Here is a 12,221-nt window from a genome sequence, read left to right as displayed (position 1 = left end):
GGGTTGTCGTTTTTGCTTGTAAACCTTCAAACACTGCAGAGGCTCTTTTCTTGTATTATGCTAATCCTGCCTCTTACCTGCCGTGCTTGTCTGCGTGCACAAGATGTAACAGGAGGACGGGTCTAGTCATGTAGATCCTTGCTGGTGCAGGGTCATTTTTAGTGTATTCTCCAGGATCTAGGCAAATTTGTTCCTAGGGTCTTCCATCATTTCCCTTCAGCAGTCTGTGGCCAAGTACATCTCTTGGATTGCTTGTCCCTCTCCAACGCTTAGTGCTTAATTTTCATCCAGTTGTCATGTTATAAACAACTCCGGCAATTGCTTACCTTGCTGTGACTTCAAATATTATAAAGAACATCCCTTTCTGTGCAATTCTGCCAGCTGTACTGTTTGCATCCTGAACTGTTTGCAAAGACCAATGTTGTGGCCAGTGTTTTCCCGTTTCCAAGAGGTTTGACATCTGTTTTGCAATCACTGGTGTTGCAAGCAGCTATCCAGTGAAGATGGGAAGCAGCTATAACTTATTCCTTGCGTGGATGTGGGAAATGGTATTTTATGATTTTTTTTTAATTTATTTTATATGGGGAGAGGGGGAGTTGAACCAAAGCTAGTCAAAGTGATCGCCTTCCCTTCTAACTTAGCGAGAGCATCCTGTGGTTTAAAAATACCAAAAACAAAACAAACAAACAAACAAAAAAAACACACAACCCTTGTATGAACAGTGAATTGGTGCATTGTTAGACCAGCTGAAATAAGAGGGTTCATTTGAACTGAGTACTTTGACCTGCCAGGTTTCTAATCTCAGCTGCTCTGACTCGCTGGAGAGTCTCATGAACCACTTCACCTTCCTTGCAAAGTGGAGCTAATTGTAGTTTCTTTCCCTTTCAACTGTGTTCCAGTTCAGTGAGGGGTCTTGGCAAAGGTGGGTGAGTTGGAAAATTGACCATGCTTTTTTCAGTGTGTACAGTGGCACGGTACAATTTTGATGGAGGATTCTCAGCAAATTCACTTCAGTTTAGCAGGAAACTTGGCTCGCAACCATTGCTGTCTCTGGGCGGTGATTCTCAATGGTGGCTCCTAGGACCAGGTGCAATCGTTAGGGATGTCTGCAGTTTATCTTGGTTGCCGCACGTGTTTTTACGACTTGATTTTACTTTATCTTATAGCATAGTCATCATTTGGAAATCTTTTGTATTCTTGTTTACAAGTTGGAGTAACTGTAGAAGCACAAAGGGCAGAGAAAAGGATAGAAATATCAGAAGGCTTCTTGTCAGTAGAAAATGGTGGCCTCTTTTCCAGCAAGATTATTTGTATAAAGAGAGGAAGGCGATGAGTACATAACTGGTTGAAGTTTTCCTAATGTGTTTTGCGTGGATACATAAGTAAACGTTGCTACTGCATTCTTTTGGCCTTTCTCCAAGGGTGGTTCTTTCTGACCAGGGCAGGGAGGAACAACACAGTTTTATGAAAGAAGTGATTCCTAGTTCACCTGTGACCTTCCTCCTCTGTGGTGTCCTCTTCACGGCCTTTGCCTCTTCCAGTTTCAGATAACCTGCGTGCTAGGTTACCTGTTGGGTTGCACCAATGATGTTGTGGTTAGATGAACATTACTGAAGAGTTGGCGCCATGTCTATATTCCAACCAGCTGTTCCCTGGGGCTGTGTTGAATGATTTTCCCCTCTTTATCTCCCTGAAATATTTGCAAATATTTGTATTTCTCACTTTTGTTGTGTGTGTTTGTGACTTCCTCTTTGTAGCTCATTGAAGGTAGCCTTTGAGGCTTTTCAAGGCAGTCTGAGGACTTTCCTAGCCACCCTTCAGCTACTGACATGATTTTTCAGCGTGCTTTATTTTACTTTCCTGAGTGCTGGCCTTACCTCTTTCTTACAGGGAAAGAACTTGGAAGGCACTGAACAGCATCTCATTGTTTTTCTTTAAATTCTCATTTATTCCCATTAAAAAAAAAAAAAAAAAAACCCTTCTCCCACCAAATATTAAACTTCTGAGACTGCTGGCTGCGATCATCTCCCATAGTCTTGTCTTGATAGGAAATCTCAAATGAAGATACCAAATCGTTTACTGTTTCTTAGTGAGTCACTACTAAAAGGTAGAAGTAGATTCTTGAATTTCCAATCATGTACTATCTCTTCCCACTAGACCATGATATTTCTCGTTTAACCTTCTGCAGGATTTATTTATAGCACAATTATCAGTGAACATTCATGTAGATGAGAACCTAGGCTTATGTATTCTGACTGTGTGCATTGAATAGCAGTATTTTTACTTTGGGAAGGGGTGCATTGGAAACCAGTGGTGTTGGGTTGTGGGGGAGCAAGCCACTGGGATTCAGTAATCTATTACTTATTTCAGGAGTCCTGTTTTTACCCTTTATCTCCTTCCCTAAGGCATTGCGCTTTTGTCAGTCAGGATGTTCCTGGGGACTCAAAACTGCCTGTCAGCCTCTGCTTTATTTTTCCTTATTGTGCTGAAAGCAGGTATTAATTTATAAAAACATTTTCTAATTTGGTAAAACTCTGAACCAGTATGTTATCCTTGGTCTTTGTCCATTCCTAGTCCCACTTCTCTGTGTTCCTTCTTCCTGTTTGTTTACAGTAAGTAAGTATTAATATGCATCTTTTGTAACCACTGAAAACACAGATGAAACCTGGTTTCTGAACTGACTGGAAATTTAATTTTGCTGTTCACTGAAATATGTAATACTTCTGTGTTTATCTAGCGTATGGATAGATTAAGAGCGTTCTACATTCAAGGTTCACAAAAAGCAGATAACAGGACACAAAACAGCAGTTAGAAGAAGGGAATAAAAAGAAAAAAAAAAAAGGAAAGAAAAACCTTAGTGGATTAGAACAGGCGCTGATTGAGAGCATTAATATTGGTGAGATTCAGTGTTGGAAGCTATCATGATCATGTTCTCCTGTAGGAGCCAGAATAAATGTTGTTTAACTATTATTTTAATGTTAGCTTAAAAAATAGGAAGTATGACATCACATCTCGATCAAACTGAGCTAAGTGACCCAGCAATGAGTAAGTCATCTAGGCATAGCCATCCATGTAGCTTGAGGTTGAATAGTAGAAAATGTTATATACAACTCTGTGGCAATAGACTTTAAAACGCCTTTGATCTCCCAAAGCCAGTCTTCCTTGCTTTTTCTTGATCTAAATACCTCAATATTGTAGAAGCCTGACTGGTTCTCCCGGTGAAAAGAAATTTGGGTCCTACTAGTTGATCTAGCTGGTGCAATCTCTTTGTCATTTATCACACCCGGGTACTGCTCTTTGGATCCGAACTGTTTCCGTGTGCGCTGCCTTGTTGCTGCTTTGAAGAAGGAAGGCATCCATGTTTCCATGGCATCTGTGATCTTTTTGATGGAAGACTCTCTAGCAGCTCTAAATAGCTACTTTTGCTCCCTTGAAGTTTATACAGCTAGGACTGGGGTCTATGAATCTGAGATTCCCAAGCTAAACAAAATATATCCAGCTCTCATTCTTGGCATTTGCCTAAGGCCAGCTTGTCTACAGTGACACTCAGTTGGTCTGCCGACTGTCTTGGATTCTTTTGTTAGAAGACATGCAGTGGGGTAGATGTGGAAGGAAACTTATGTATTGAAGTGGCAACTGGGACTGACATGAAAGGAGCACAAGAGGCTTCCAGATTACTTGTTTTATCTCTCTTCTAAGTGTCTATAATATACAGACGTTTGTGCAATGTGAAATGAATGCCAGTGATTTGCAGGCATTCATTCCTTTCCGTTTTTATTACATGTGATTTCCTTCTCCTTTATATTATGTTATGGTCTATCAGATCTAAAGCCCACAAACATCAATAGAAGTTCTTAGATTGGGCCTTCAGTGAGCTCAGGGTGAAGGAGGTGCCTTGTGATGGGAAAGGGTCAGATGTACATGATGGGTGCTGTTAGCCACAAATCATGGGAATTACTGACTGATAAAAGAAGGGATGAGGCAGTAACAATTCATGCTGGGGCTGCCTAGTGTTGTGGGACTATGGGAAAAATGAAATGAACTGAAGTTTGCAATCAAGTGTGGTGATGTTAGCCACAGCCCTTAGTGTCATCTAAACTGGAAGTACAGTGAACCAGCTGACTCTGTCTGTGGCTCAACATTTATCTCCGTAAAATACTGCGGAGGTCTTATCCTGCTATCTCCAGCTTCACAGTCTGTCTTGACAGTATCTATTCCTGAGACAAACTCCTCTGCTCCTGGAAACGTGTATGATGGCAGCTATACCAAAGCGAAGAAGAGCTAATTCTGTTCAAAAGAAGGCTTTGAAAAGGAAGGGTGCAAAAAGAGAATTTTCTCATTGTTTCTGAGCAGATCTCCAGAATAGCGAAAGAAGCTTGTTCCTTAGATAATCCATGCTGTTTTCACTTTGCACCTACTCCACAATGCCTTAAGGCTGTGGGCGTTCGCTTAGCTCTGTAGTACACTTCAGCTGGAGAAGAGTAGGCAAGAGCGTGCTTCAGTGTATTGAATCAGATTGTTTACAGTCATAAGTGACGTTGTGCCTGTCAAGTACCGCATATGTGTCTTCAGAAGTTTCTGGAAGCCAAGTTGGTTTGTAGAAGGTCTGTAGATATCATGTCCTAGATTGTTTTTTATTGCCGCCTTTTGTGCCCTGCCATCTTAGGCTAGACACCATGCTCCTCAGGGCATGGGTACAACCATGACTTTGGTCTCCAAGGATCTTCTATCAGTATTAAAATTTACTTCGGAAACTAGGTGGAAGGAAGCACATATATTGTCATCTGGCAAGCTACCTCCCCTGTCCTACTGCCTGTCAGACCCCGGTCCTGGACAAGTTTCACTGAGCCATCGCTTCCTGCCAGTCACTTCTTCAGCTTCTGCACTGCTTCCTCACCTTACCTTTTCAAAGCCACCTGAGAACTGAATGTTAATATTACAAACACCACAGAAGATCCACAAGAGCATAAATTACCTCAGAAACATAGCCTGAAAAAAGGAAAGTCATCCCCTACAGCTATTGTGATTGACCTCTGACAGTCGTGTTACAAGGCTCAGTGAGCGCTCAGGGATTTGTGCAATCACACCAACTCAATGTTAAAGCTACCAATTTACAAAAGACAAAATGCTTTAACAGTAGAGCTTACTCATAAATTCAGGCTCTCTGAGAGAAAAAAGAGAGAGGCATTTTTCCAGGTAAAGAGCACAGTGATTTATTGAGTTTTGTTTTTAATAATTGAGAAAATGCCTGAAAAGAGGCTGGAAATTTGCATGACTGTGACATGAGTGACAGAGTCCAGTCTGGGGAGCAAACCATTACAGGAGATTTGGAAATACAGCACGGTTTGCAAATGTGTCCTTCATCTCATAGCTTCAAATAAAACCTTTCATATTCTGTTAATCCTAGTACCCTGCAAAAGGATGACTCCATAGCAGTCTCTCCATTTTGCACGCAGGGAAACAGAGGCATTGGTACAGAAAGCAAGAACATACTGACTGTTCTCCTTTCATGCTGTGATTTGCTAGCGCTGGTAAACAAGTCTCATAGCGACAAGTGAAAGGGGATCAATCTGTTTAGTTCATCAGAGGGAAGGTTAAGAGGCAGCAGAGAGTTCAAACAGCAAAGTTCAAGAGGTGAGGAGATGCAGCTCTTTAACAGAGTGGATGGCGCTAGTCCTTCATTACCGGGCGCTATAAAGTTTGTTATGGGAAGAGGTGACCCAGTCTGACCGGAGGCTGTAGGAACTGATGGGTAAAGATGATTTGTGTGAAATGATCTGCTCTCTCTTTACAAAGTCAGACTGGATGGTACAAGGATTCCAGCTGGCCTGCAAACCTCAGAAAATGTATCTCGAGTTGGCCCTCCGAAAATGGAGGTGTCGTCATTACCATTCACTTCTGAAAGTCCCTGAGAGAGGGACTTCTCCATCATCAAGACAGTGGTAAAACTGGGAACAGAGTACAGGAGGGCTGACTGCCAGGTCGTTGCTCTCACCGCCCCTTGCATTCATAGATAGCAAGTACTTATTATCCAAGCTGTGAATGATGTTAGATTTTCAGAGCTGAACAATAAACAGAAACAGGCTTCAAAGAGCTTTGTGGCAGCTATTCCTTTCCCCTGGCAGGAGAAGTCCTTGTGAGGAACCTAGCAGCATCAACAGCTTTTCCTGTGAAAGGGCAAGGAAGTTACCTGGATACCTAATCTTGGCTTGAGCTGGATCCCATTTAATCCACAATCTAGTTCCTGATGCTCTTTCCTGAGGAATCTGCAGGCCCTCCCTAGTATGTGATGGACCTTTCTTGCAGTATGTGCTCAGGCTGTGATGCACGTGAATGCAAGACTGCTGCGTCTCTGGAAGTTGCATGTCTGAGGTCGCTTTTGGAATGGATCACGTGGCCTGCATGACCCCTTCTTCCCATCCCAATAACAGTTATCACCCATGGTTTGACGTGGTTAGATGCCATGGAGGGCATGCAATTTATGGATGTTGGATGCTTCTAGAAAAGCCTGTCCAAGTTAGATAAACTGAGCTTTGACAGATTAATCCATTTAAGATAAAGGAAATGTGGCAGTTTGTGAAGGAGGCAAGGGTAATCCCATTTTGGTGTGTGATGGTCAAAAATAATGGAAGAAACATTGAGCCTTTTCTCTTATGCTTTGAGGATCCAGGTTTCACTTCAAGTTTTTTTCTTTTTCTTTTTTTTTTTTTTTAAATGTATCTTTACAGGTAAGATCCTATCAAGACAGGAGACTCCTGCATATTGCATGATTGTAGGTGCTGGGGCTAGAAGCATGCACAACTGGGTGTGAGGATGAGGGGAAAGAGGAGGTTGAAAACGCAAATATAACTCCATGCTCTGCACAGACATCAGTTAACAGGGGAGGTTATGCAAGTGCAGGAGCCTCTTCCATGGCAAGGGGCAAAGTTTTGGTCACCTTCTAGTGGTTTAACCTTCCCCTGTGGATGAACTGTCCGTACTGGTGATACTGTCTTACCCTTTGTTACCCTTTGAGCAGCTGGCATGCACACTGAATGAGCTGAGACAGGCTTTGTGCCTGTGCAGCACCCCACTAGAAACATGTTTGTGGGCCAACCCATCTGGTGACAGATGTAAAAACCCAACAGCAAACCGGGGATCCAAGCTGTTTACTTTTAGGATGAAGTGAGGAAACTACAGCTTTGCAAGACCCTCTTCTTTTCCCACCCTCCCCTGCCCTCTGTATATAGAGGGGCTGCTTCACTGGCAGGTAGTGATTTGACCTATTGAAAAGGCAGGTCAGTATTTATTTTATCTCCTGTCTTTTCTGTCTCACCGTATCCCACTTCTGCATTTCAGTATCTTTTGACTTGCTTTTCCTATCGTTATGGATATTGCTTCATGTGGATTGTCTGGCAGGGGCAGCTGCGCTTGCTCTCTTTCCTATTTGGCTTTACTTTTGGTAAATTTGTTATCTCTGCTCCCTGATTGAGATGTCTAAATTCTACTCTTTTCTCAAGCAGGTGATTCTCTTCTTGCATCGTCAGGACAACTTCTTGCATTTACTCTCCTGGTTGGACACAGTGCTTTTTTGGAAAGTTCAAAGTGTATTCTGGATTCAGAACACAAGAAGCTTGAGCAGGAGGTTGCACTGACACAACATGACTTGTCTTCCTCCTTCAGTCCTGCAAGTTGTTGCAGGACTGTTCTTCTTCCCTGGTCTCATGTGTTTTTTTTTTTTTTTTTAGTTTCTTTCCCCTTTCTTTCTGCTTTTTTCTTTGTATCTTTGACAATATTTGTTGATGGTCTAAAATGAAGCCCTTTGTGGGGTAAGCACAGAGTAAAGATGGCTGTTATAGATGGTAGAGTCATTGCACTCCCTGTTTGTTTTTTTTATTTTTTTTTTTAATTTTTTTTAGAGCTATTCCGTTGTCCACTGTGAATGTTTTACTCCCTGTGTTTTTGCAGTGGGTTTTCACAGATTTGAATGCTCATGTTTCCCCATCAGTCTTTCCTTCTAAAAACAACCCTATTTACTCAGTGTTTTCTAGCAGGTCAAGTTTTCTTGACGTGTTGTCATCCTCAGGGCTCCCTCTGCACTTTCTTCGGTTTCTGGCAAAGTCTTTACTGGAGTGTATTGCCTACAGCTGAAGGCTCTGCAGTGTAGAGTCAGGCAAAAGGATTATTTTACCTATCTTGAAGGTTTTAATCCTATTTATACACCCTGTGATGATGTCTACGGCTTTTTATAGGAAATGTCATTCTGTATTGTCATTGTGTCTTCATGTCATTGTATCATTGTGTACGACACAATGTGTATTGTGTAGAAATGTCATTGTGTATTCATATTTGACTTGCAGTCTTGTAGTGTCCGTAGGTCCTTTTCGGCAGCGGTGTTGCCTCTGGCTATTCATTCCCCATCCTCAGTTTGTGCAGTTGTTTGCTCCTTTCTAAATGCAGCTCCTTACAGTTAACCCAAATTGCATAGCATCTGATTTTCTTTGTCAACCATCGCTCTTGTTTTGTTAGGATGGCTTTGAATTCAGTAGCTGTCATCTAGCCTCCCTATTTGGTGTCATATATGCATTTAGTAAGGCTAATCCCTGGTCCATCACTGACCTCATTACTGAAAACACGAAATGGAGCTAGCCCCAGAATGGGGCTTGGTGGAGCCTATTCAGTTGATTCTTTGGCTATGACAGCCCATTTTCGAACCACAATGCCACTCCCCCCCTTCCCCAGTCTATTTTTCCTGCCATGCAAGGAAACCAAATAATAACATAAAACTAGAATTTTTTTTTTTTTTTTTGCTTCTTTAACTGTGCAACCTGATAACTTGATGCAGAAAGAAGTTAACATCAGTTTGATGTGACTTATTGCCAAATCCGTGCTTACTTTTACTCTGGTTTTTATCTTCAGATATTTTCATTGAGTTTGTTTATACCAGTGTCTTTCTGGAAAGCACCTTAGGAGGAAAAATAGCAAAATCACGAAATGGTTGACGTTGGCAGGAACCTCTGGAGATTGTCTAGTCCAGCCCCATCTAGTCACGTACAGCAGGTTGCTCATGGCCACATCTGGTTGGGTTTTGAGTATCTCCAAGCATGGAGAATCCACAACCTCTCTGGGCAGCCTATTTTTATGTTTGATTACCTTTGCAGTGTAAAAAAAAAATTTTGTTATGTTTAAATGGAATTTGCTGTATGGGTCCTGTGCCCATTGCCTCTTGTCCTGTCACTGGGCATCGCTGAGTAGAGTCTGACTCTGTCCTCTTTACTCCCTCCCACCAGGTATTTAAATATATGGATAAGATTCCCCCCTGAACCTTTTCTTCTCCAAGCTGAACAGTCCCAGCTCTCTCAGCTTCTCCTTGCATGAGAGATGCTCCAGTCCCTTGATAGTCTTCGTGGCCCTTTGCTGGACTCCCTCTAATATGCCTATGTCCATCATTCTCAGTCAAGCCCAGCTGATTTGAAAGCATCTGACTTACCTAAAGTGCCCTCTAAACTGCTTATTTTCTTCCATACTCAGATCTTCCTCTTTATTCCTACTATGAATTATCCTGGCCACCTGAATGTAGTTGGCCTTCTACATAGAGACCGATGCGTATGCGGGAACTTTTCTCATTTCTTTCTACTTGGTTTTGCCTGCCAATAGCTTTCCCAATCCATGAATCGTGGACCAATCCTTTGCTTGGGATCCCATTGAGGTGTGGAGGATAAAGCTGCAATTAAATCTTGTATTTTTTGTTTTACTGTATTTAGTATATTAGGCAATGCTTGTTCCATTTTCTGTGAACTGCCTTCACCGTAAGTTGGACAAGCTTCCCTGAGGGGCAGTAAACAAAAAAAGGGAGGCGCCATGGGGATGGGGAGGAAAATACTTTTACTGCCAATCAAAGCAGAAGTATATAGATCTGTTTTCAAATTTTCCTGTAAATATATTACTACAGGGTAGGAATGTGGTTCTGGAGCTGTCTAAATAAGGGATATTTCACTGGCTTGCTAGAGTGGAAGGGAGGTGGTTGTTTCTAAAAAGGTTGGTTAAACTGAAACAAAATATTTCATTTTCAAATAATTCTTTCTTTTTTTATCCCTTGGCGGGGTGGGGGGGGAGGGGGATATTTTAAAATGGAAACATGCTTTGAAAATGAAAAATCAACATGAAACATTTGGAGGGTTCTAAAAAGCCTTCCTTCTCCCACCCTTCCATGCCACTCTGTTTGGGGGAAAAATAGATGTATTCACTGTCTGCCAAAGAAATATTTGCCCAGTTGTAATCAAGTCATCTTACAACATGATGCAGGCTTTTACTCCACTTGTTTTATATGTGACCTTGGGGAAAGTCATGACAGCATAAGCTTCCAGTTGCCCATGTCTAAAAAGGAAGTTTACTACTTTTTTCTGTTCCCTCATAGAAGGATCAACCACCGTCTAGAGTTTTCAAACCGTTCTATTCTCCTCCTTCCCTGCTTACAGCCTTCTTAATCTGTAGGCACACTTGGAGGTGAAGAAAATAAGATAACGACTTGACGGATAGTCTGTTCCAGGCTCTTCCTGCATACGGTCCACGTCCTTGCCAAGAAACTTTCACGTAACTGTCTTCTGTATGTCCTTAGTTTCCCAGGTGAATGATAAGAATCGCTAGATCTTGGGTGGCATTTTACAAAGGAGGCTGTGTTACTGAGGTGGTTGTGGGCTAACCTGAGACATGGGGCAGAGGCAGATTTTGTTCCCATCAGAGACTTCCCAAGTCACCTTAGGCTGAATCTTCATGTGCTCTGTGTACTACTTAGTGGACATAGAGGAGAACTTCCTTCAAGACATCATAGATTATACTTCATTGGCACTTAGAGTTTTACCTGTTCAACACAATTGACTGTTTTGATTTTTAGTATATTAGAAACCCTTGGTTTGCCAATGCTTTCTTTTAACATTTAGTCTCATTTACTTAATTTTCAGTCTCTTCAACACACACACATGACACATACACCTACATGCACACGTCCCTTTTCTTCCTGGCTGCTTGGGTACACTGAGGCTTTGTGAGGAAGCTGTACGCAGGAGTTTCTCCACTTCTAATGGGTTTAGCTGGATGATGCATCCAGCTCCCATCCTTTATTCTCTCTAGGCAGTGGTGAGATGCACCATCATCTTTGTGTATGTGTCTGGCCCAACAAAGTAAGCATGATAAGTGATGTCCTTAATCTTAGAGATTCCCTGTCTGGTTTGTCTTAGCAGTAATTTTTTTTTTTTTTTTTTTTGCTTAATTTTGAAACTCTAAAAGAAAAAAAGGGGGAATGAAGTGCAAGAGGTTCCTGAGACTGTTGTCCCGGGAGATGACTGGGAATTTCTAGTGCTCTGCTCTTCACAGTGGACAAATGAAAGGAATAGCTGCAGTGCACGCTGCTGAGTCAGTGCACCCCAAAAGAGACTTCAACCCTCTGCTGTGTTATGCAACAAGGCCCTGGATTAATAAATCATGTGGACTTTGGGACATCACGCTACCTTCAGGATAGCTGAGGGTCATTATTAATACATAACTGGCAGTGTATCAGAAAGTTCTTTCAAACCAGCAGCCATTCCCAACTTTTTGCATATCAGAGGGAAGGTGTCTCATCCAGGCCATGTGCCTCCAGTATCAGAGCCAAAAACGAGGCCCTGGACATCTTGTTGGTCAGCTTTATACCCCAGCATCTTCTGCCACAGCACTGATGGGTTTCAAATGCTTATTGGGGAGAGATGTTTAAGACTTGGGTCTTTAAGAGGTCCTTCGCTTAGTAAGTGGCATTTATAAGGCAGAGCAGCTCAGTACATGGATGACATGCTATTTCCAGTCATCTCATGCCAACTCAGTCCTCCCTACTGGACTGTCCGATGCTGCTCTTCTGCAGTGTCACCGTATCACTTATGATGAAGGGCAGCCCAATGGGCAACATTGTCTTCTCCCCTTTTCAGTGAACAAGTCAGTCCCCAGCTTTCAGACTTTCCCTGTTTTGGGGTGTTTTTTTTCCAGCAGCCATTTCCTTACACCAAGACTGGGGTTTGGTCCTGCTGCTGTGTTTTACCCCTTGTGATGCAGCACCTCTGTCTGCGCTCTTCCTTTGCCATCATCTCCCTCATGCCTTAGGGCTGAGCCCCTTTTAAGTCCTGGGACCCTCTAGTACGATGAAGGGTGTCTGGGGGCAGTGGTGAGAAGACATCTGCAGTGGGGAGGGAGAAGAGAGAGACTTTCTTTGCCAG

At 42.4% G+C, this 12,221-nt stretch overlaps 1 protein-coding gene across 43 annotated transcripts in view; it reads left to right on the top strand.

Annotated features, from left to right (window-relative positions):
• TSNARE1 (t-SNARE domain containing 1) overlaps positions 1-12,221 on the top strand; it is a 482,568-nt gene that overhangs the window by 101,061 nt on the left and 369,286 nt on the right. For 3 of the 43 annotated variants that reach the window (XR_011139366.1, XM_068933472.1, XM_068933477.1), the window contains one exon: positions 10,474-10,605. The exons of 38 other annotated variants lie outside the window; for them this stretch is intronic. The gene's annotated coding sequence lies outside the window, so the exon portion shown is untranslated. Of the gene's footprint in view, positions 1-10,457; positions 10,606-12,221 lie in introns of those variants that run through there. 2 more of the 43 variants (XM_068933478.1, XM_068933473.1) reach the window with 2 other exon arrangements.

Source organism: Struthio camelus, chromosome 2 (genome assembly GCF_040807025.1).
Source record: "Struthio camelus isolate bStrCam1 chromosome 2, bStrCam1.hap1, whole genome shotgun sequence".
Lineage (NCBI taxonomy): Eukaryota > Metazoa > Chordata > Aves > Struthioniformes > Struthionidae > Struthio > Struthio camelus.
The sequence above is the reverse complement of the archived record's forward strand: the minus strand, read 5'-3'. Positions and strand labels throughout refer to the sequence as shown.